General features: G+C 35.7%; 1 protein-coding gene across 4 annotated transcripts in view; it reads left to right on the top strand.

Moving 5' to 3' along the window:
• The window catches only part of DMXL2 (Dmx like 2), a 152,715-nt gene that overhangs the window by 1,690 nt on the left and 124,633 nt on the right, over window positions 1–26,392 (top strand). The window lies entirely within an intron of this gene.

Here is a 26,392-nt window from a genome sequence, read left to right as displayed (position 1 = left end):
GATTGCTTTTGGCCGTTTTAATTTTTAAATGTAATCAACTTGGCTTTGTTTCAGTTTAGAATGAACCTTTAAGGATCTAATTTGCCTGACTTATATTGTTACACATGACCCTATCAATGGTGTCATCTGTGTTTTGTGTCCATGTGACCTAAAAATCCATATAGAATTGAGCTTCGACTTCAGGTGTATAGAGGCAATTTGGGGCATAGAAGAAATTCCCCTGATGCCCAGTTGTATAGGTGAAGAGGAAGTTCCCGAGCTTAGAGGAGTAGGCTTCCTCCATCAAGAAGTCTGGAACCTTGGGTTATGGGATATTTCCGCGCTATTCTGGTGGTAGTAGTTTTGTGTTTCCATCTAAACTTGAGCAGTGTCTCATTGTAGGAAGGGTGAATAGAACTAAACGAGTTCAGATGCGGTCTGGAAGAGCCAGTGCAGGAACTCTTAGCATTGCGCAGGTGTGGTTATGCTGTAGGCCACCCATGACCAGTGGTCCTTGAAATCATTTTCAAGTCTAACCACCTCCTTAATTCAACCTATCACTAAGGATGACTGACTCTCTGCAGTGTCTATCAAATTTATCCCTCTTCACCTTAGTTACCGCCTGACTGTAGAACCTAAATTGTGTTAATATAAACACTTCTAAACTGGTTTTCCTCATACTCCTCTCTGATCGGTTAATCTTCCACACAGCTACTGGAATAATTTTTCTCAGACACCATTTCACCGTACCGCATTTTTTGGCTTAAGAATATTAAGTTCCTAATAGATGTGTTATGAAATTTAAGCTTGTCAGATATTCTTCTTCCATCTTTGACTTTATTTTTGATTATAAGTACTCCTCATCTTGCCCTTCTGCTATAGACCTAATCATCTTACTCTATTTTACATTTTAAAGGATAGACCTACTAATTATCTTACTCTACCATACATTTAAAAAAATATTTATTTAAAAGAGAGAAAGAAGTGTGGGGATGGCCAGAGAGAGAGAGCGAGAAAAGCAAACTCCCCACTGAGTGTGGAGTCAAATGTGTTTGGGCTTCATGTCACAACCCTGAGATCATGACCTGAACTGAAATCAAGAATCAGATGCTTGAACAACTGAGCCACCCAGGCGCTCCATATCCTACATTTTTATGTTGCAACACAAGAATCCTTGCTTTTTGTTTTCCCAAATATGACTCAAAATTTACCTGGTTTAGGATACTTGCCTATGATTCTGATTATTTTGGCCTTTTGGCATTTACAGAGTCATGCTGCTCACCATCTCATTTTAATATTTTAGTTTTGAGTGCACTGATCCAGTTATAGTTTCACTGTGAACTAGAAATGACCTTCTGAACCCTACGAAGAACAGATTTGCTTAAAAAAATTGAGAACAAGCTGTTTTTAAGTACTCTAGTATCAACTAACAATTATTTGAATGCCTACATTCGTATATTAAAAATAAAAAAAAAACCCACAAAAGTAGAGCTCCTTTACATAGAGTGTACCATTTGATTTTATAGCAATCAGATGAAAAACTTTAGTTCTGGGTCAGATGACTAAAAAGGGGACCAGCCAGGACTGGAATGGAGGTCCTGTGACTTCTCCTCTGGGAGGCTTTTCTTTGTAGTATGTTTCTTTTCTAGCAGAGTGCTTGCTTTGGAGGGTGTGTGTATGTTTAGAAGGAACAGTCATGGCCAGTGTAGAAAGAAAGACTGTCTTGCAGCTAGACAGTGGTTTTTAGCTAACGTTATCTTTTTTTTTTTTTAATTTTTATTTATTTATGATAGTCACAGAGAGAAAGAGAGAGAGAGGCAGAGACATAGGCAGAGGGAGAAGCAGGCTCCATGCACCGGGAGCGCGACGTGGAATTCGATCCCGGGTCTCCAGGATCGCGCCCTGGGCCAAAGGCAGGCGCTAAACCGCTGCGCCACCCAGGGATCCCCTAACGTTATCTTTTATGATAACTTGAGGATCTTTTCAAAATAGTGTAGATCATTTATTTCAGTCTGTAAACTACAAAGTTTTTGAAAGGAATTATTGTTTTTTTTTTTTATTGGTGTTCAATTTACTAACATACAGAATAACCCCCAGTGCCCGTCACCCATTCACTCCCACCCCCCGCCCTCCTCCCCTTCCACCACCTCTAGTTCATTTCCCAGAGTTAGGAGTCTTTACGTTCTGTCTCCCTTTCTGATATTTCCCACACATTTCTTCCCCCTTCCCTTATATTCCCTTTCACTATTATTTATATTCCCCAAATGAATGAGAACATATAATGTTTGTCCTTCTCCGACTGGCTTACTTCACTCAGCATAATACCCTCCAGTGAAAGGAATTATTGTTAAAGGATTATGAAGTGTTCATGACATTGTAATTGAAAAACAGTGTGTTATATATATATCGCACTGTGCGTGGTGGGTAGTGGGTGGTGTGATTATCTGGGTTGTGAATGACTACTTATGTCACCATGGCCCAATCTGTGCTATGTTGTCATGATGGTGCAGTTTATAGCGGACAGTCCCAGTGATGTATGTATCTGTAGTGCTAACACACGCTATGATGGTTTTCACTTGTGTTTGGGCAGTTAGTGATTTTTAAAAACAATTGCGATGTTATAAATGTAGTTGTATATATCACCTTTTGTAGTTGTATATATCACCTTTTGATCATTTTGTTCATTTCAGTGTAAGAGCTAAGTTATGGAAATACTGTTATTCTGTGATAAATCAGGACCCAGATAATCCAAGGAGATGATCTTTTACTATGTATGAACTTTGTTGTAATTTATTTTTCTGAGACATTCCCAGCTACCTTCTTCTATATGAATGTTTTAAGGTTTAATACAACAACAGATAGTGTAAATTTTCCTTATTTATGTTTTTTATTGCTTTTCCTGAAAAATAGTATTTAGTTTTTCAAATTTTTTCCTGTAAGCATTAAAATATTAATTAAGATAATGATTATTAATATAATTATTTTTTTTCACGTGTTGGCCTTAAGGGATACAGCATATTTTCACGTGTATAAGGGCAGTTCATGTTATTCCAGTCTGATATGAATTCAACACATTTAGTAAAGTTTGCAAAAATTAGTCATTTCCACTCAGTTTATCATGTGCTGGTAGAGATTAAAAATGATGTACATAATTATAATGTAAGGCAGGTGAAAGAGATCACATATAGTTGGGAAGATAAAAGATTTCATGTAAGATTGACAGTTGTAAAGACAGGTATTAGGCCTTTCTGGATGGCAGGAACAACACAAGCTGAGGAATAGTGTGAGGATAAATTATTGGGTGAATATTCCTTCACAAAGAAATTAAAAAAACACAAAAGACTACCTAATTAAATAAGAAAACACCCTCAGAATGTTGAAAAATATAACTTGCAAACATTACTCAAAACTTTTTAGGAAAATGTGTTCTGATGCTTCCTAACTTTTGTTGTTTTGCCTTTTTCTTAAAGTATCACCAGAAGGTTAGTAATGAATGAAAAAACATTTCATTTAAAAGTTAGAAGTTACTGTTAAGTGACCTCTTTCTCTGGCTTTTAGATATATTTTAATTCTGCAGTATAATAATATTCCAGTCGTAGAATTATGGCAACACTAAACTTTGAAAATGACCAGCCTATTTATACAGTTAGCAAATATTTGTGAAACACATAGGTGTGTGAGGCTCTGGAGGTCATCAACAATGGCAACAACAGAGGAATAGTACTGATTTCTGGGAGTTTATTCAAGAAGTATAGGAACCTGGTAATCTACTTGGAGAGTTAAGACATGTACTTAACCACAGCCAGCTGGCTGTGTAGTGTTGTGAGGCACTTCCATTCTTGTGGGAATTCAGGAATAAGGGATTGCATTTGGCCAGGAGAATGGAGAGGTTGAATGAACAGAAAAATGCTTCTGTGCTGGTCAGTTATCAATGCCTATAACAACTCACAGCTATCGACAGCCTGTGCTGATAAGTAAAGGGAAAGACAGCAGTCAAGAATTCAGAATGGAGTTGTTTTCTAAGAGAGGTTGGCTTGTTTGTTCCTGGAGAGTAGCTTCTTAATTGTTTAAATTGATCTCTTTCAGAGTTTGTGGGCTTGTGTTTCGTGTGAGCCTATAGGTAAGTATGAGGTTATGTAAGTTCTTCTGTCCCTGTGGAGATTGTTAGTTAGCTTTCCTTCTTATAGTGGGGAGACTCTTAGAGGCTACCCAGAAATTCTGGTACAAGTCTCAAATAATACCTCCTTAGAAATGAGAGGTTAGAGACCAATAACTTCTATGGCCCTGGCTAAATCACTTAAACTTAGGTTTTTCATCTGTAGAATGAGGTTCTTAAATATTTTCTTTTTCTTTTCTTTAAAGATTTTATTTATTTATTTGACAGAACGATCATGGGAGTGTGCACAAATAGGCAGAGTGGCGGACAGAGGGAGAGGGAGAAGCAGATCCTCTTCTGAGCAGAGAGCACAATATGGGGCCTGATCCCAGGACCCAGGAATTGTGACCTGAGCCACCCAGGCACCAGTTTAATAAGGTCCTTAAATTAGGTTTTTAAAAAGTATTCAGACCTTAAATGAACATTATATGGACTTCTCTAGAGATTTGCAGGAGGCAAAAGGGAAGGTGGACCAGAAACATAAGATGATTGTGATAAAGTTATAGGTTTAGAGTCAGCTGTATATTGCCCCCTCCACTTACATGTGTAGGATTGTTCGTCTGACTTTACAGTTAGGGAGTTTGATCTCCTTTCAGGCTCAGAGAATAAGCCATGTAGAGTGTTGAAGTAGTGCATGTTCTTTGGGTCCACAGTTGAGAAAGTGGCTCTTGTTCATGATTATATCCTCAGCATATGGTATGTGGTAGTTGCATGGGACTGTCATAGTGCAGTATGAAGTGGAAGATGGGGAAGGGTGATTGTATTGAGGTTTTTTACCCTCTAGATATACTTACTCCTCTACTTTATGTTCTTAGGATTTGGGGTATTTAAAAGATGACTTTAGGAATTATAATCAGTATCTTACCTTGGTTCTTGGGAAATTTCTAGAGCAAATCAGAGTCTTAGGTGTTTAATTATCAAAAAGAGCACAGGGTGTTGGGTTACAACCGCAGTGGCACAGTGGAAAAACAGGTCATGCCTGACCAATTTAATTTCCTTCTATGATAGAAAGCAAAGCAGTATTTAAAAGGATAATGATAGGAAATATCTGTTATTCACATTTAATAAGGCTCTTCAAGCTTGTGGGTTATTTTTTAAAACAACTTTGGAAGCCAAATATTTTAATAGAATTTTTAGGGTTTTCAGTCTTCTTAAATTTGTAGAATCCTTTTATACTATATTTTTGCTCTGAAACTATAATTCATTAAGTAACAGGATATAGAACCTGCTATTGACGAAGCAGGTGCAACTTACACTGGTGGTATTAATGTATTTTCTTGCTCTTGTTATCATAGCTTATGTTATCATGGAGCTTATATATGTATGTGAACCCAGTTGCCTGGGCTTTTTATTCTTAAACCTTCTTATTTCGTGATTGCTAGGGGCTTGTTTAATGCTTCCCTCTCCTCCCATTCTAAGTGCCTGCAAATATGATTGTTATTTCGTATCCTTCTGATAGTCAGTAGGCATAAAAGGCTCAGTGAATAGAATGAGAGTCCTTTAGCACTGTACATGGTAATTTGGTGGGATGATTTGAGAACCATAAATAATATCCTCTTAGATATTATTGTCATTGAACATGTTCCATTAGGGATGCTTCCTCTAAAAATGAGGAAAACTTCTCAGAATAGTAACATTTATTTAATTAATTTTTAATTTTAATTAGGCTCCATGCCTACCATGGCACGACCCTGAGATCAAGAGTTCCATGTTCTACTGGCTGAGCCAGCTAGGTACTCCTAGTAACATTTAATTTAATTTGTATTAAGTTGTGATGTTTTCATCCTGTGATTTTACCTAGGAAACTTGAGACTATGTGGTCATTATGCAAGGGGGGCGCATAGATGGACCCCAAAAAACACGTTAAAGTTTTGGCGTAGACTCAGTTCAAAGATGACGCATAAAACTTATATGGTAGTTACAGCTAAAAAACAAAATACTGACATATTCCTAGGAGTAATAACTTTGGTTTTATGATATGCTAATAATTCCGTATGTTTTCTCTGGCCTTGACTATGTATATACTTAGGAGGATTTAATCAGAGGGATTATTCAGATTATACTGTACTCTACCCATAGCATCTTCTGTCATGCCTTTAATATACATGAATTGTCAGTATTTCCAGCAAAGGCTGTTTCCTCTCTTTGTACTTGTGGTTTTAAATTGGGAGTGATTTTGCTCCCTAGGGGACATTTGACAAATCTGGAGACATTTTTGATTGTTGTGACAGGGTTATTGGAGGAGGACAGGCATCTACTGGAGAAAGGCTAAGGAATCTGATACATGGCATACAATGCAAAGGACATCCCCCCCCCCCCCCCGACCACCACCACCATGTTAATACTATAGAAGTTTTGAGAAATCCCAATTGCTATCCTAGTTCCTATCCTCTCTAATCTACTCGAGGGCACTGTGCTAGCAGTTTCTCCTTTTCTTTCCTGGAAAATTATTTTTCTTCTTTATTAAAATACTTTTCTTCAATAGCTCTCTTGGTTTTCCTCTACTTCCTTACTTGCTCCTTCTCAGCCTGATTCCAGACTTCTATATACAGCCATTTCTTTGTTATCTCCCTCTTGAATGTATAATAGCTATCTCAGAATCCCTATCCTCATAACATTCTCTTTCTCCAGCCTTCTCTAAATCAGTAAATGGCTACTTTTTTTTTTTCTTTTTCTTTTCTTTTCTTTTCTTTTTTTTTTTTTTTTGCAGTTCTTTTGGAATCTTTCACTCTTTTCTTTCATTACACCTCATATCTAATACTGGCAAATTCTGTTGGCTGTACGTTCAAGATGTATCAAGAGTCTGACCACTTCTTATTTCATGTGTACTGCTACCACCATGATCTAAGACACCATCATCTCTATATTATGGCAGTAGCTTCTTAACAGGCCTTGTTTGCCTTTAGTCTCATCCTCCTTTAGTAAATTCTAAATAGTAGGCAGAATGATCCCATTAAAATAGAAATCATGAGTGAAAATATCAGTGAGGATGACAAAACATGAGAGACACCTAACTCTGGGAAAAGAACAAGGGGTGGTGGAAAGGGAGGTGGGTGGGGGTTTGGGATGACTGGATGATGGGCACTGAGGGGAACACTTGGCGGGATGAGCACTGGGTTAGTTATGCTATATGTTGGCAAATTGAACTCCAATTAAAAAAAATAGAAATCAAATCTTACTAATTCTGTGTTCAAAACTTTTAATTGACTTTTCTTTTCCACTCAGAGAAAAGACCTGAAATGTCCTTTAGTTTTATTTCTTTAGCACCTAGAATAAAAATTTATTGGGTACAAAACGTACCCAATACAATAGTGAATGGAAAGGGCACTTAGTGTAATACAGAATATGCTTAAGTAAACATAGTGACCACTTTTATAATACTGTTTTTTATAATATTTTTTGATATAGGTCAATGGCATTTGGCCGTGTTTACATAAATGAATTTTATAAGATGGGGGCAGGGAGAGCTGATAATTACAATCCACGTATAAAACTTTACTAGTCTGGTTTAATCTAAGGATTATATTGTGTACTGAGAGGAATTGACAGTGTGCCCATCAAGCAGTTCTCCCATTTTCCTTAATTATACTTTTAAAAGACTTTAATACATAAAAAATTAGAGATAACCTAATACTTGGAGTGTATAGATTTTGTGTTTTAAAGAGTTACATGTTTTAACAATCGGCTGAGCTGGGCCTGGAGTTGAAAACTCTGGAGCCTACAGAGACATGAAAGAGGTGGGTGCTCCACTTGGTTATAAAGAGAACTCAGTCAAAGGAATATGGGTAGAAGCAAGATTATCTTTAGAACATAATTTTGATAATGTTCTAATATATAAACAAATGGAGTATTCAAATAGGGCTATCATAATTTTATGCTGGAAAAATTTTATAAAATTTATATAAAAATCAAAAGCCCAATTTGGCCATTAAAAACAAAAAACCCCACAAATAACATACATTTTTTATTTTAAAAAATCATTAATGTAATATTTGCATTATAAAAAACTCATAATTCAGATGGTGTTGAAAATACAGAAAATAAAAAGGAAAATAAGGAAAATTTCCATTCCTTGGTAGAATTTTAAAGCATAACTTTGTGGTTATTTTTTACTCAAAAGATATTTGAGCAGGTAGGCATTTTGCTCTCAGGTTAACCAGCTGTTTAAATGTGCATTATTAAACAAGAGAACTTAGTATATGTTGTTTTAAGCTATGAACTAACATTTATGAAAGTAATGATTTGGTTATAGAGGAAATGAACTGTAGCCTGTCTTTTTGGCAGGATTTAATAGTGCCAGTTGTATGTAGTTGGTATATAAAAAACACACACATTGTTTTCTTTTTGAAATGGTAGTATTAATGTCAATCTTGTACGTTAAGTTGGTACATGAAATGAAATGTTTCAGTTTGATATACTACAGGAATTTTAGATCCAATAATTAAGGGATTTAATCAAAGACACAGCTAGACCTGTGACATAATTAACACTGGAACCCAAGCTCATTCATACGGCCTTGTAGATAATTGGAAATGCAGAAGAAAGATAAAATCATTTGTGATGGTATAATCCAGAGATAACCCCTCTTAACCTTTTGGGAAATTAGACATAGGCCTTGTGAAGGTGGCTTATATTATTGATATGAGAATGTTTATGTACTTTTTTTCCTAAATAAGTTTTAGATATTTTTCTAAGATTTATTCTTTTGTGTAGATTTTCAAATTTATTTGAATAAAATTATTTGCAGCCACCTCTTACTATCTTTTTAGTTTGTAGCATCTTTTGTATTGCTTCTTTTCTCCTTACTGCCATTTATTATTTGTGCTTTCTCTTTTTCTTCAATAGATGTTTATCAACTTTATTACTTTTTAAAAATAACCTGCTTATACATTTATTAGTTTTATTGCATACTTTTCTATTTCACTAATTCTTATTTTTAATTATTTCCTTCTCTCTATAATATTTGGATTAATTTTGCTATTTTCTCCTGCCCTTGTTGAGATAAATACTTAAACTCATTTCAGTCTTTTTTTTTTTTTTTTGAGAACGTAAGAAGGTAAGTTCTTTTCAAGAACATGAGTTTTATTTTCTTAAGACCTGTTGTATCTCATACAAAGCTGTTTTTTAATTACTAACTTGTAAACAAGTAGCTTGGAAGTATGTGTCTAAATTTCCAAGTATACAGAACTTTTCTAGTTGTAATTCTGCTTACCTCTTTCTAGCATAGCTGTATTGTTTAAACAACATACAACATATACTTCAATTTTTTAAGTCTGTTGAAATGTATTGGTTAGTCTTTATGAATGTTTTGTGTATGTTTAAATGTGTGCTCTATAATTGATAGGTATAGTGTTATATATACATCCTTTAGGTCATTTGTTAATCATGTTGTGTAGATCTAAGACTTTACTGGTTTTCTGTCTGCTTATTCATTCTCTTACTGAGAGATGTGTTAAAATCTGAGTATGGATTAATATCCCTATTTCCTTGTAGATTTGCCAATTTTTGCTTTATTTGTGCATACAAAGTTAAAATTATTATATTCCTGGTGAATGACTTGTTTATCATTATGAAATAGTCTCCTCTTTTTTAAATCTATAGTAATACTTTTTGTTGTCTACTTTATCTGGTATTAAAGTAGCTTTCTCAGCTTTCTTTTGGTTAACATTTTCAAACCTTTTTCCATCCTTTTACTTTGAATTTCTCTATGTAGTTATATTTCAGAATTTTGTTTCCTAAATATCCTATAGCTAGATTTTTAAGATTTTTCTGTTAACTAGAATTTTTAATTCACTCGCATTTAATGTAATCACTGGCATATCCGTGTTTAAATTTGTCATCTTACTATTTGTTCCCTTTGCTCTTTGCTTCCCTTTTTCTCCTTTTTACCTCTTTTGAAGTGAATATTTTTTTCATTCCATTTTTTTCCTGGTAGTAGTCCTAAAGTTATATACTCTGCTTCTACTCTAGAAATTATAGTATGCATTTTTAAGTTGCCATTTAACTTGCCAAAGTAAAGTCTGGTGAGGCTTTATAGCCCTTCAGGCAATACAGAATCCTTTGGTATTGTTTTTTACTCTCTTCCTGATTGTAGTCTATCCTTCTGTGGTAAGTCAATTCATGTTTATTAATCCTGTCAAAAAAAAAAAAAAAATCCTGTCAGACATCATTACTTCACATAATCAGTGCTTATTTACTTTTACTTACATATTTATTATGTTACTCTTCATTCCTTCCTGCATCTTTCACCTTCCATTTGGGATCATTTTCTTTCTTTCTGGAAAACCTCTTTATAATTTCCTTTGGTGTGCATCTTTTGGTGTTTTAATGTCATCTTTTGTTTGTACAAAACTATCTTTATTTTGTTTCATTCTAGAGAGATAATTTTGCTAGGTAGGGGATGACACTGTTTTCTTTTCTGCACCTTAAAGATGGCTGTCCTCTGTCTTCTGGCCTCTACTGTTTCTGTTGAGAAGTCAGCTACCAGCCTACTGCTGCTTTAAAAGTTGTATTTTTCTCTAACTGCTTTGGGATTTTTTTCTTTGTCTTTCTGAAGTTTTACTATGTTGTATCTAGTTGTGCGTTTATTTTTTTTAACCCCATTTGGGGCTTTAGAGATTTTTGAATCTGTGAATTGATGTAGTTTTTTTTTTTAATATTTTAATTATTTATTCATGAGAGACACAGAGAGAGAGGCAGAGCCACAGGCCGAGGGAGAAGCAGGCTCCATGCAGGGAGCCCGATGTGGGACTCAGAGGATCACTCCCTGAGCCAAAGGCAGACGCTCAACTGCTGAGCCTCTGAGACGTCCCGGATTGATGTATTTTATCAAATCTAGAAAAACCTCAGCTACTCTCTTCAGAAATTGCCTCTACCCCATTGACCTTATGAGGTTTAATATATTGGACCTTATCACTTTATTTTTATGTCTAATGTCCTTTCCTTTTTATCCTCTGCAGCATTCTGAATGATTTCTTCTAATTCGGTCATGTCTAATTTGCTTTATTGTATTAAATGCACTGACTACTGACTAGTATTAGGTTTTGTTTGTTTTTGTAGATGTTCTTTATAAGATTGAGCAAGTTTCCTTCTATTCCTTTTTTGCAGAAAGTTTTTTTTTTATCATTAAAGGGTCTTAAATATTGTCAAATGTTTTTTCTTCACTGATTAATATGGTCATGTGGTTTTTCTTCTTTAGGCTTTTTTTTTAAGATTTTATTTGTTTATTCATGAGAGACAGAGAGAGAGAGAGGCAGAGACACAGGCAGAGGGAGAAGCAGGCTCCACAGGGAGCCCAATGCGGGACTTGATACCAGGACCCTGGGATCACGTCCTGAGCCAAAGGCAGACACTCAATCACTGAGCCACCCAGGCCTCCCTTTCTTTAGGCTGTTAATGTGGTGGATTACATTGACTTTTGTAAATTGAATTAGGTTTGTATTACTGGTATATTATCTGTTTTATGTCTGATTAAATTCAATTTGCTAATATTTTATTGAGGTCTTTTGCATCTGTGTTCATTAAGGATGTTGATCTATAGTTTAATTTTTTAAAATATGTTTATTTGAGAGAGAGAAAGAGAGTGTGCGGGAGGCAGAGAGAGGGAGAAGCAGATTCCTTGCTAAGCAGGGAGCCTGATGTGGGGCTTGATTCCAAGAACCTGGGATTATGATCTGAGCTGAAGGCAAATGCTCAACCGACGGAGTCATGCAGGGGCCCCTGTAGGTATTCCGTTTTTTTTTTTTTTCTTTCCTTCCTTGTATTGTTTTTGTTTGGTTTTGGTATCATTGTAATGCTGGTTTCATAAAGTGAGTTTAGAGATACTCCTTTTCTATTTTCTGTTGGGTTATATAGAGTTCATGTCATTTATTCTTTAAATGTTAGTAGAATTTGCCAGTGAAACCATCTGGGCTTGAAGTTTTCTTTTTCAGAAGGTTTTTTTTTTTTTAATTTTTATTTATTTATGATAGTCACAGAGAGAGAGAGAGAAAGGCAGAGACACAGGCAGAGGGAGAAGCAGGCTCCATGCACCGGGAGCCCGACGTGGGACTCGATCCCGGGTCTCCAGGATCGCGCCCTGGGCCAAAGGCAGGCGCCAAACCACTGCGCCACCCAGGGATCCCTCCCAGAAGGTTTTAAACCACATATTTGATTTCCTTAATAGTTAAAGGACACTTCAGATAATGTATTTCATCTTGGGTATGTTTTTGTAGTTTCTGGTTTTGGAGGAATTAGTCTTTTTCATCCATTTCTTTGTCATATTTATGTGTATAGAATTGCATATAGTATTTTGGTATTATCTCTTTAATGTCTGCAAAATTAGCACTTGTAGTCTCTCTTTTATTCCTCATTGTGATAATGTTTCTTCCCTTTTCTCTTTGTCTTCTAGAGATTTATACATTTTACTGTTCTTTTTCAAAGAACCAGATTTTGATTTTGTTCACATTTTCTATTATTTTCCTGTTGTCAGTTTCATTGATTTCTTTTCTTTATTATTTCCTGCCTTCTGCATGCTTTGAATTTGTTTTGCTTTCCTCCACTAATTGATTAGGATGGAAGCTTAGATTACTGGTTTGAGAGTGTTCACCTGTATTTCTTTGAACATTTTTATCTTCGCCACTTTAATGTTTTGTCTGATAATCTCAACATATGGGTCTGTTGATTGATTTTTCCCTTGTGAGTTGAGTTGGGTTTTTTGTTTGTTTGTTTGTTTTCTTGAGAGAGAGTGAACAAGTGCCTGAGCATGGGGCAAGGAGGGGTAGAAGGAGATGGAGACTCAAGCAGGCAACACGTCCAATGTGTGGAGCCTGATATGGGGCTCAATTTCATGATCCTGAGATCATGACCTGAGCTGAAATGAAGAGTTGGATGCTTAACCAACTGAGGCACCTGGGTGCCCGAGATTTTCTTAGTTCTTTGTATCACTGAATAATTTTGAATTGTAACCTGGACTTTTAAAAACATTATGTTATGAAACTCCGTAAATCCTTACAGAGGATAACTCCCTTACTCTCTGTAAAGAGAACATTGATATTTAGCAGGCAGTGTAACTTAATTCAGGCTGAAAGTTCTGACCAGCCTTCTATGGGATGTCATTTCAACGTCAGTTCCATTTTTAAAGCCTTTGCAGTGCTAGTTAGATATATCCTGTGTATGTTCCACCTAGTGGCCAGTAAAGCATCTGGTCAGTGGCCTCTCCTGGAGTTCAGTTCTTCAGGTTTTTGCTCTTTTGTTTAAGGTATGATCCATACATGTGCTGCCTGGGAATGAGCCCAGGAGTCTATAAACAAAGTTTGTAGGATTGTTTTCCTGAGCTTTTCTCTTTTCTGTGATTTCTCTGGTACTTCTGGTTTCTGGGGCCCCCCTTTGTGGTTCTCTGGCTGCAAATGTTTCAGTTACTCTGCAGTATACTTCTTGGGAATATATCTGTATTCAGTACCAAGTAGCAGTAGGATAGCACAAGATGAGAAGCAATGGGAGTTTACCCCATTCTCTTGGAATAATAACTCCTCACGTGGAGCTGTGGGACTGCTTGGCGGCTGGGATATGAAAAAATTGAGAAAGAAAAAAAAGGATAAATAGGAAATTCTCCATCCCTCTCTGAAAACTAAGTCTTTCTTCCCACTTCTTCAGCCAAGAGTAAATGGCTTCTTTTGGAGCTCTCTTTTGCTTCTTGTTTACATTCTAACTTTAGTTAAACTGTGCTGGCACAGTGGACTTCAAATTCTGATTTTTTTTCCTAGTTTACCTGCTATCATTTACTTTTCAGAGTCCTCAAATGGCAGTTTCTTACATTCTGTTCATGTTTTATGGATGCATTCAGTGGGAGAGACATAATTTATTGCAGTTCTTACTTTGAATTGGGACGATGATACCATTTTTCATACTAATAAAAAATATCAAGGACCTAGCAGTAAGTCTAATGATGTATGTAGAAGACTTCTGTGGGCAAGATTAATAAAACCTTAGGGAGATAAATCCTGTATTTATGGACTGGAAGATTCATTACTGTAAATATGTCAATTCTTCCCAAGTATATTTTTAGCTTTGATGTATTGCCAGTCAAAATATTAAGAGGATTCTGTGAAATTTGAAAGAATGATGCTAAATTTTATGGAAATAGTTGGAGCCAGGAATAGATAAGGAATCTTAGGGAACAATAAAATAAGAGGACCACTTTGAGCTGCTCAAGACTTAAAAGTCATGACCATTAAGATAGTGTGCTGGTATCCTAAGAACAAATACATGAAAGTAATAAAACAGAGCACAAGATACAGACTTGCACATTTTTTGATGTTTGATTTATGTCAAGAATGACAAGGTAGAGTAGTACAGAATAGTTGATCTTTTGGATTAGTGGTGCTGGGACATATATATAGCAAAGAAGCATAAATCTGTCCCTATGTCACCCCATATACAAAAAGGAACTCCAGGTAGATTATAGGTGCTGAAGTGAAATATAGAAAAATAAAGATTTTAGAAGGCAATATAGAAAATTTATTGGTGTTGTGTCGTATTATAGGACTATATTTTGGATATTAACACCTTGTTAGATATATCGTTTGCAAATATTTTCTCCCATTTAACAGGTTGTCTTTTTGCTTTGTTGATGGTTTCCTTTGCTGTGCAAAAGCTTTTTATTTTGATGTGGTCACAATAGTTTATTTTTGCTTTTGTTTCTCTTGCCTCAGGACACACACCTAAAAAAATGTTACTAAGGCCATTTTCAAAGAAATTACTGCTTATGTTCTTTTCTAGGCATTTAATGGTTTCAGGTCTCATTTTGGTCTTTAATCTATTTCTTTTTAAAGATTTAATTATTTATTAGAGAGCAAGAGAGAGCATGAGTTGGGGGGGGGAAGGGTAGAAGATGAGGGAGAAGATGAGGGAGAAGTAGACTCCCCACTGAGAAGAGAGACTGATGTCAGGTTCAGTCCCCTGGGATCATGACCTCTGAGTTGAAGGCAGATGCTAAAAGTGTTTACACCCTGGGCTGAAGGCAGACAGACGTTCAATTGCTGAGCCACCCGGACGTCCCTATTTTTTTCTTTTTAATAAAGATTTATTTATTTGACAGAGTTCTGGGGTGGGAAGCAGCAAAGGAAAAGGGAGAGTCTTTTAGACTCCATGTTGAGCACAGAGCCTAATGCAGGGCTGGATCCCACCACCCTGAGATCACGACCTGAGATGAAACCAAGAGTCAGATGGTTTACTGACTGTGCCACCTAGGCGATCCCAATTCATTCTTTGCACATAGCTGTCCTGTTTTCTCAACACCATTTGTTGAAGACACTGTTTTCCCCATTGTATATTCTTGCCTCCTTTGTCATAGATTACTTGGCCATATAAGCATAGGCTTATTTCTGGGCTCCCTATTCTGGTTCATTGATCTATGTGTCTGTTTTTGTGTCAGTACCCTATTGTTTTGATTACTACAGCTTTGTAATAGATCTTGAAATCTGGGATTCTGATACCTCCAGCTTTCTTCTTTTTCAGGATTGCTTTGGCTTTTCTGGGTCTTTTGTGTTCCATACAGGTTTTAGGATTATTTGTTCTAGTTCTGTGAAAAATGTTGTTGGTATTTTGATAGGAAGTGCATTGAATCTGTAGATTGCTTTGGGTGGTATGGACATTTTAACAATATTAATTATTCCAATCCATTAGCATGGAGAATCTTTCTACTTTTTTGTCCAATTTCTTTCAACAGTGTTTATAGTTTTCAGAGTACAGGTCTTTCACCTTATGTAAATTTATTCCTAGATATTTTATTGTTTTTTGTACAATTGTAAATGGGATGGGATTGTTTTCTTCATTTCTCTTTCTACTACTTTGTTATTAGTGTAGAGAAACAGAATTGACTTTTGGTTATTAATTTTGTATTATATTACTTTACTGACTTTATTTACTATTTCTAGTAGTTTTTTGGGGGAGTCTTTAGAGTTTGTTATGTAAGGACTCCTGTCATCTGCAGATAGTGACAGTTTAACTTCTTCCTCACCAATATGGATACCTTTATTTATTTTTCTTGTCTTATTGCTGTGGCTATAGCTTCCATACTGGTTGGATAAAAGTGGCAAGAGTAGTCACCCTAGTCTTGTTCCTGATCTTATAGGAAAAGCTCTCAGTTTTTTTTTTTTTTATCATTGAGTATAATGTTATGTGTGGGTTTTTCATATATATACTCAACACTGAAGAAAATCTGATTAACAAATGGGCAGAGGACCTGAATGGACATTTTTGCAGAGAAAACATACAGATGGCCAACAAACACATGAAAAATGATCAGCATCACTAATCAGAGAAACACAAATCCAGACTACAGTGAGGTATCATCTTATACCTGTCAGAATATCTAAAATAAAAAAGACAGAAATAACAAGTGTTGGCAAGGATGTAGAGAAAAAGGAACCCTCAGGCATTGTTGGTAGGAATGTAAATTGGTACTGCCATTATGGAAAACAGTATGGAGGTTCCTCAAAAAGTTAAAAACAAAATTACCATATGGTCTAGTAATTCCGCCACTGGGTATTTACCCAAAGAAAATGAAAACACTAATTTGGGAAGATACATGGACTTACATGTTTACTGAAGCATTATTTAGAATTGCCAAGATATGGAAGCAACCCAAGTGTCCATTAATAGATGAATGGATAAAGAAGATGTGAGGTATCCACAGTGGAGTATTACTCAGCCATAAAAAAAGAATGAGATCTTGCCATTTGTGACAACATGTATGGACTTACAGGGTGTTATGCTAAGTGAAATAAGTCAGAGAAAGTCAAATACTGTATAATTTATATGTGGAATCTAAAAAACAAATGAATAAACAAATACAAAGCAGAATCAGATGAATAAATACAGAGAATAAAAACTGATGGTTGTCAGCGGAGTGGACGGAGATGGGCAAAATGTGTGAAGGGGCGTGGGAGATACAGGCTTCCAGTTACAGAATGAGTAAGTCATAGGAATAAAAGATATGTCATAGGGGAATGCAGTTACTTGTATTGTGATTGCATTGTATGGTGACAGATCGTAGTTATCTTGTGATGAGCATAGCATAACAGAGTTGTTGAATCATATGTTATATACCTGAAACTAATGTTGTGTGTCAATTATAGTGAAATTAAAAATAAATAAATAAAAAAGGTTTATTCATGACTTTAAGGTTGCAAAAGATTTCTTAAAATGCTAAATATAGGGCAGTCTGGGTAGCTCAGCAGTTTAGCGCCGCCTTCAGTCCAGGGTGTGATCCTGGAGACCCAGGATCGAGTCCCACGTCGGGCTCCCTGCATGGAGTCTGCTTCTCCCTCTGCCTGGGTCTCTGCCTCTCTCTCTCTCTCTCTGTGTCTCTCATGAATAAATTTTTACAAGAGCTAAATATACCACAGTTGCAGATAAATAAATGTATCTTGGGTGATGGGAGCCAGGTTTCCCATTATTGAAGAGGGAATTACAAATTTGGAAAGTAGGAAGACTAGAAGGAATCCTGTGTTAGAAATAATCAGATTGGGGCATTAGTGTGTGTGTGTGTGTGTGTGTGTGTGTGTATACGTATGTATATGTTATGTGTTTGTAGTATAATATGCATATGTGTGTATATTATATATAGAGAGCAAGAGAGCAGTGATGTATCAGTATAGAGATACATAGATAATAGTAGGGATGTATGTGTGTCCTGGGGTGTAATTGCTCTTAAGCCTTTCAGTGGAGAGTTAAAAGTGTATGTGAGTGTCTACATACAGACATGCACATATGTGCCCATCTATTTCCTAGTCTCTTGGCTGAGAGGCCCTAGAAGCAGTGATACCCCAGTAGCAGTAGACACAATTGGCATCAAGATGTTGGTTTCTAACTACCATTTTCCACTAAAAGGAAACAACATTCCTGGAGAAATAGCAGACTCTAGGCTGAGGCAGGGAAATCACAAAATGAGCCCAGAATGTTTTATGCCAGAAAGTAAGGAATTGTTCAGAGGAGATGCAACCATGTGAAAAGAACATGGGAGCTAGCTTGAAGAGTTACTAGCCAAATCTGGGACAATTTGAGCATATAAATAAGTGATAGTAATGGATTATAACCTTTTGAATGAGATAGGAATCTATGACTCTTACTAATATAAATAAGTACAGAAATAAATAAAACTCTTCCTTACAGAGGAAAGCCAACTAATAAATAATGAAATGTGAGAATTAGATAATTGCCATTTGGCAGCCATCATAGTAGTAACTAATCAGGTAAGAATTGTCCAGTAAATAATTCAAAACTAGCGGGTAAAAGTTTGATAAGTAACAAGATATTTATATAGTCTCAAAATATCTTTCCACAAGATACTTATTAATTATGAAGGAAAAAAATTATGAAGGAAAAAATAATTTTACAGCAGAGAAACCTTGCAGATACCACCTTTATCAACCAAAGTTAATATCACCAGAAATATGGTAAATTGACAGTTGTGCCTCTTGATGAAATGCAGTAAGAACATGCCACATTTCTGTGATATTCCTGCTCAAAATGTATAACCTGAATATAATCATGAGGAAACAAAAGACAAACCCAACTTTTGAGACATTCTTCTACAAAATCTTTTCTAGAAAGCTTTGAATTTATTTGGCCCAGATCCATCAAAGGAATCACTACCTGTGGCAGCTGTAGCCTTATGAAATGTATTTATAGGACTTGAAAATAAAATAATAATAGGACTAAATAAAATAATAGGACTTGAAAGTCAAAATTACTCTTTGATCCATGGACTGCAGAATGGATGTTGAGTGAGCAGGCATGAAAATAACACTAATCTCATTGTACGTCTGTATCAGAGCTCTTGGATGACCAGGTGCTTTGACAATGAGCAATAATATTTTGAAAGGAATCTTTGTTTCTGAGCAGTAAGATTGAACAGTGGGCTTAAAATACTGAGTGAACCATGTTGTAAACAGATGTGCTATCATCTACACTGTGTTGTTCCACTGACAGAGCACAGGCAGAGTAGACTGAGCTTCATTTTTAAGGGCCCTAGGATTTTCAGAATGGTAAGTGAGAAATGGCTTCAACTTAAGTCACCAGCTCCATTAGCCCCTAATGAGAGTCAGTCTATCCTTTGAAGCCTTGAAGCCAGACATTGACTTCTCTCTAGCTATAAAAGTCCTAAACAGCATCTTCCAACATAAGGCTGTTTCGTCTACTTTGAAAATCTCTTGTTTAATGTAGTCATCTTCATTAATTGTTATAGTTAGATCTTCTGGATAATGTGCTGCTGTTTCTACGAGAACATGAGCTGCTTCACCTTGCACTCTTATGTCGTGGAGATGACTTCTTTCCTTAAACTTCGTGATCCAACTTTGCTAGCCCCACACTTACCTTCTGCAGCTTCCTCACCTCCTTTAGCCTTCAGAGAATTAGAGTTAGGGCTTTACCTTGGTGTAGGTTTTGGCTCAAGGGAATGTTTTGGCTTCTTTGATCTTCTATCCAGATTGCTAAAACTTTCTCCATATCATCAATAAGACTGTTTCACTTCATTATCATTCATGTGTTCGTTAGAGTAGCACTTACAATTTCCTTCAAGAACTTTTCCTTTGCATTTACAACTTGACTAACTGTTTGACCCAAGAGGCCTGCCTTTTGGCCTGTCTTAGCTCTACACATGTCTTCCTTACTAAGCTTAATTATTTCCAGCTTTTAATCTAAAGTGAGTGATGTGTAACTCTTTCTCTCATTTGAACACTTAGAGGTCATCAAAGAGTTATTCATTAGCCTAATTTTAATATTGTGTCTCGGGGAATAGGAAGGCCCAAGGAGAGGGGGAGTTTTGGGGGAATGGCCGCTCAGTGTCTGCAATCAGAACCCGTACAACTGTTATTAAATTTGCTGTCTTATATGGGCATGGTTTATGGTACCCCAAAAAATCACAATGATCTTAAAGATTGTTGATCACAGATTGGCATACCAAATATAATAATAAGAAAAGATTTGAAATATTGTGAGAATTGCCAAATGTGACACAGAAATAAAGTGGCACATGTTCTTGGAAATATGGTACCAGTAGACTTACTTGATGCAGGGCTGCCACAAACCTTCAATTTGAAAAAACATAGTTTCTCTGAAGTACAACAAAGCAAAGCACAATAAAAGGAGGTATGTCTGACCTGTGGTAGATCCCAAGGAATCATAGATGACTGATTTGGTAACTGTATCTTTTATACATCCTGTTTGGCTAGCTTTCCAACCTAGGGTCCTCATTATGTTCTCTACTTTAATTCCCTAATCTAATCATAGCTGATTCCACTTTTTTTTTTTTTTTTTTGAAGCCCTGCTCTGCCTATTCCCAATCTTTGTATCAGTTTTAGTTCAAGTCAGGGGACAGATGAACTGAAGTAAAAGCAAGATTTATTTCAATGAACCATCAAGGAGGGGCAGTTGGATTTCAGGGTGATTGGGTAGAATCAAGACTGCCTTCTCTTAGGGATTTTATGTACTTGTATTTTCATGAATTCTTTGTTTTTGGATATCTGATCCATTCATTTCTTAAACTGATGGTTTTAGTTTCAGATTGCTGATTTATCCCTGAACATTAATGACTTTTCAGCTTAACTTTCCTGCTAACCCTGGGTCTTTGATTTAGATTCTTCAGAGTAGACTTTGCTTGGCATAGACCATCTCTGTCAGCTGGCTGATAGCCACTGGTCATTACTCTGGACCATCCTCACATCCTGTCAGTAGTAAGGGAGGGAGTTACAGCATATAGACCATTTATCTGTGTCTCTGTGCAGAATAATGCACACTAGATTATTTGATCTTTTTAGCAGGACTTTTTTTTTTAAGATTTATTTATTTATTCATGAGAGACACAGAGTGAGAGAGGCAGAGACACAGAGGGAGAAGCAGGCTCCATGCAGGGAGCCTGACGTGGGACTCCATCCTGGATCCAGGGTCACGCCCTGAGCCAAAGGCAGACGCTCAGCTGCTGGGCCACCAGGTATCCCTTATCTCAGGACTTTTTGAAGCAAATTTGTGCACACAACTGAAAAATTAAAGGGATCTCAGAAGCGATCTAGTTACGGTCTTTCCATTTTACTGATGAAGGAAATATCTATAGAGATTGTTATAGTCAGTATTAGCATTTCTAGATTCTCAGGGATATATTCTTTCCATCAAATTGACAGAATTGAGAGTAACAATGTAATAGTTTAATCATTTGGGAAATATTTTTTGGAACACTGTCAGGACCATCTCCCTCAAAATATCAATACTTAGGTTAAATGAGTATCTTGAAATTTCCATTAGTTACAAAATAAGTGGAAATTGTCAAATATTACATATTAATTTTGGTATATATTAATGTACTATTAACTTTAAAATTCTTTAATAAAATGTGTTAACAAATTAACAAAATACTGAGTCACTTATTTTCTGTATTTCTCATAATTTAATGTCAAGAAATTATTCTATTTCTTTAGAAGTAGCCATTTAAAAAAAGTAGTCTTTTACTTCATTATTCTTTATGAAGTAAATTGTTGTGTATCCCAAGCTTTAGAGAACAAATCTGAAGCTGAAAGGTGGTTCTAGGTTTCTATACATGGTGGCCAGCCATGTATAGACTTATTTTTATCAATACTGCTGTGATTTCCTTTAGGAATTTTTGGTAAGTAATACTTTGAATGGTTTATTCTTAGCACTGACAGATTTAGAATAGATGATTTTTGATTTCTGCTTCCAGACCTACTTTTTGTGAAAATGCATGTAAGCTGGAGATAGAGCTGATTTTGTAATAGCTTATTAAAGCAAACTAATTAATTATTGCATATTTCTCTTTATAAGGTCTCATTTGCTTTTCAGATATTACCTACTAGCATCAGTAAATAAAAAAAAAACCCATATATTTGTACTTTGTTCAGGGTGATAGAAATAGGCATAGGTTGTGCTGCAGGTGTCTTTCTCTCTAGTGTAGTATTTAGAAGTTTGTTATAGCTCCATCTATTTTGTCAGTAAATTATCAAAATTGGCTACTTTCTAACTAATATTTAAGATTTTTTTAAAAAAAAAGATTTTTTAAAATACAAAGTTTTAATTAAAGTTTTACTTTCGGATCTGTCATTTCTTTGGGGTTGTTAGGAAGAAATTAAAACAAGAATTATTTTGTTTCTTACCATTTAATCACAAGTACTTGTAATATTTCTTTTTTTCCCCACTCATTTCTTAAATTTTCTTCGATTTTTTTCAGCCATAGATTTTTGTTTTTATATATTATTAAGTTTTGTATTTCATTCAGCTTGCAGCTTGGGTTTTTTTCTACTATAAGTAGTCTGTTAATTTTGCATTTCCTGATGTGAGTTGTTTCTAAAGAAACAATCCCCTTTGTTTACCATGCATGTAATTAACTTCACCTGTCTCTTGACCTAGGGTGATTTTTTTGCTCTAAGCTTTTTGCATACTGTTTAGTTTCTCATTTATTTATTCTGTTCATTCAGCATTTTTTTTTTCCTCATTCAGCATCTTGAGTGGACTTTAGGCTGTTAGGATGATTGAATCATATTAGTAAAGTCTATTCTAAGTCATGTGGAAAGAAGAACCGTTTGTTTAAATACTATCTTCTCCTCCTTTTCTAACTGTAGTATGGGCTTCTGCCTCACTGGCAGAAGGCTTATCTCTTTCCGGGGGGGATGGTGTGGGGGGCAGTCGTTGATAACGGTTAAGGCTTTGATTTTAGGTATAGACGCTTGGAAGGACAAAGGAGGCTGAATATATTACTGATAAATACTGTTATTTTGTGGACTTAAAATTCATTTTGAGAAATCTCAATAAGTTTGTATATTTTTTGTATGTAAACATATAAAGTAATCCATTAATTGGGCTTTTAAAATAGTCCATGGCCTATTGTGATCTATTTATAAAACTTTTCAAATTGGAATTGTGTACTATATAAATATATGATTTCAATGAAAAATAATGATTTGTCCTTTGCTTAATATATTTTTAATTCAGGCATTTGGTCTTTTTTTTTTTTTTAACTTATTAGCTACATATGACAAAGGGTGAGTTTCCTTAATCTATAAACTGCTGTTATAAATAATTCAGAACAACAGTACCAAAAACTCAGTTAAAAAAATGGACCAGGGATCCCTGGGTGGCGCAGTGGTTTAGCGCCTGCCTTTGGCCCAGGGCGCGATCCTGGAAACCCGGGATCGAATCCCACGTCGGGCTCCTGGTGCATAGAGCCTGCTTCTCCCTCTGCCTGTGTCTCTGCCTCTCTCTCTCACTCTCTCTCTCTCTCTCTCTCTCTGTGACTATCATAAATTAAAAAAAAAAAAAAAAAAAAAAGGACCAGTAGCCTCAGGAAGTTAAAAATACAGCTATCCTATGACCCAGCAATTGCACTACTAGGTATTTACCCCAAAGATACAAATGTAGTGATCTGAAGGGGCACCTGCACCCCAGTGTGTATAGCAGCAATGTCCACAATGGCCAAACTGTGAAAAGATCCCAGGTGGCCATTACGGATGAATGGATAAAGAAGATGGTGTGTGTGTGTGTGTGTGTGTGTGTGTGTATACAGTGCAGTATTAGCCATCAAAAAAGGATTAAATCTTCCCATTTACATCAACGTGGGTGGAACTAGAGGCTGTTATTTGCTAAGCAAAATAAGTCAACCAGAGAAAGACAATTATATTGTTTTACTCATATGAAGCATAAGAAACATAAGAAACAGTGCAGAGGATCATAGGGGAAGGGAGGAAAAACTGGGAAGAAATCAGAGAGGGAGACAAACCATGAGAGACTCTTAATTATGGGAAATAAACAGGGTTCCTGGAGGGGAAGTGGGGGTGGGGTACCTGGGTGATGAGCATTAAGGAGGGCATGTGATGTAATGAGCACTGGGTGTTCTATACAACTGATAAGTTAGTGAACTCTATATCTGAAACTAATGATGTACTATGTGTTGGCTAATTGAATTTAAATTAAAAAACCAGACAATAACAAGAATAGTTTTCAGAGAACAGAATATAAGTGGTCAATAAATGAATAAAATAAATAAATGGAAAGGTGCTCAATTTTCCTCCCAATAAGAATACAAATTAAAACAACAGGATGACACCAGGTTTTGTTAGAATGGAAAGATAAAAACATTTGATAATTATCTGTTAGGAAGTGGAGAAAAAGGTACTTTTTATATATGGGGAATAAAATCTTTGGAGGGCAATTACCAGTAGTTACTGATATTAATCACTCACCCAGCAAACTATGTCTTAGAATTTATCCTTTGAGTATACTTGCACACATAAGTGTAATATCATAAATACATAGGTGTTCACTGAAGAACATTTTATGATAGTGAAAGAGTACAAACTAATTATGACAAAGCCACGAAATTGAAGATTTTGCAGCTATTAAGAAGAATGAGACAATTCTTTCTATGCTATTAAGGAAAGTTCTCCAAGATAAATTGTTAATTAAGTGGAAAACTGGTTGCAGAATTGTGTGTTGCATAATCCCTTTATGTAATAAAATGTTTACACATAGATACACTTATATATACCCTAAACATTTCATAGGTAACTGAAATGATTGCTTCTTGGGAATGAGGAGGAGTGGCCAAGGGTAAGGTGAACTAATTTCCCTATTTAGTTTTTAAATTAGTGTTGTTACTTTTTCTATGAAAAAAATCTTAGTGAAAATATTAAAATTAAACATTTAAGATGGTTATTTAACTTGTAGGTGGATTTTGTGGATAAGTGATACATGAAAATTCTAGCTTAAGAAGGGACCCATTCAAAAATTTGTTTTAGAAGTTAATTTTTTTTAAAGATTTGATTTATTCCTGAGAGACACAAAGAGAGGCAGAGACAGGCAGAGGGAGAAGCAGGCTCCCCAAAGGGAGTGCAATGCAGGACTCGATTCCAGGATGCCGGGATCACAACCTGAGCCAAAGGCAGTCACTCAACCACTGAACCACCCAGGCATCCCAAAGTTAATTTTTTCAGAGTAATCTTTAAATCCAATAGGGGGCTCGAACTCATGACCCCAAGATCAAGAGTCAAGTGTTCCAGTGACTGAGCCAGTCAGGCACCCCTACAAGTTAATTTTTAGTTCTGAGGAGTATAGCAGTTAGGTATTTAATTACATAAATAAAATGAAAAGGGAAAGGATGTTTTCTTGGGAAATTTTTGTTAATCTGTGCTTCATTTTCTTGATTGTAAGATTTTTCATAGGTCAAGACTGGCCTCTTAAGATGTTTTCTGTAGATAACTCGGCATAACCAAGTGACTTTCAAAGCCAGACAACCCTGTCTTTTCTTTAGCTTTTTGTTATAGAGCAAAGATCACAGCAGCATTGAAGAATTTAAATGAATTTGTGTAATTACCCAACCAATGAGAAGAACAAAAATTTGAGCAATAGAAAACAAAGCGAAAGAAGGTGGTCATGGGGCTCAGTAAATAAGTCTTAAAAAAATATGTGTGTGTGTGTGTGTGTGTGTGTGTGTGTATATACACACACACACACACATATATATATAAAATCTTAAAAAAAAAAAAGATGGTCATTCGTGAAGTGGATAAAACAGTATAAAGAGACCTGAATTTGCCTCCCAGCCTCGTATTTACCTTGCTACTTAAGAATTTGATTAAATCCTGTGAACTTCCCTTTCCGCATATTAAAGTGGAAATGATAGCTAACTTCTGGGATTACTGCAGTCTTGAAAAAGAGACTAGGAATGTAGAATGCATAGTATAGTATCTGTTACCCAGTAGGCTTTCAATAAATGGTACCTCTTAAAATGCTTGTAATTATTTTTTTAGCTCTTAATGACACATGCCCTCATTTGTAGAAGGGTTAATGTATTTACATGAGTCAAAATTCACTATCAGGGAGAGGTGGGAATTTAACAGTGACACTTGGTATTCTTGGTAAGACCACAATACCTTGTTAAATTAGATAAACCTCTCAGCATGCTTAATACCTCTTAATTCACCAGTGCTTTTCTTCTTTTAAATTTAGGTACATGTCAGCAGTTGTCAATGACCTCTAACTTTGACCCTGTAACCACCAGAATATTAAAGCATCCAAGTATTCCATAGAAAATGCCAGTGTAATTTATCTATTTGTATTTTATATTCACATAGGAAAATTTATATTTGTGTAGGATTTTTTAAAAAATGTTTCTTTACACTTTAAGACTTAAAGGAAATCTAAAAAATTAGAAGTTTGTGGGATATGAGTATTAGTTTACTTTTCTTAAAATAATGTTAAGGCAATCATACATAA

Source organism: Canis aureus, chromosome 32, assembly GCF_053574225.1.
Source record: "Canis aureus isolate CA01 chromosome 32, VMU_Caureus_v.1.0, whole genome shotgun sequence".
In the NCBI taxonomy this organism is placed as follows: domain Eukaryota; kingdom Metazoa; phylum Chordata; class Mammalia; order Carnivora; family Canidae; genus Canis; species Canis aureus.
The sequence above is the reverse complement of the archived record's forward strand: the minus strand, read 5'-3'. Positions and strand labels throughout refer to the sequence as shown.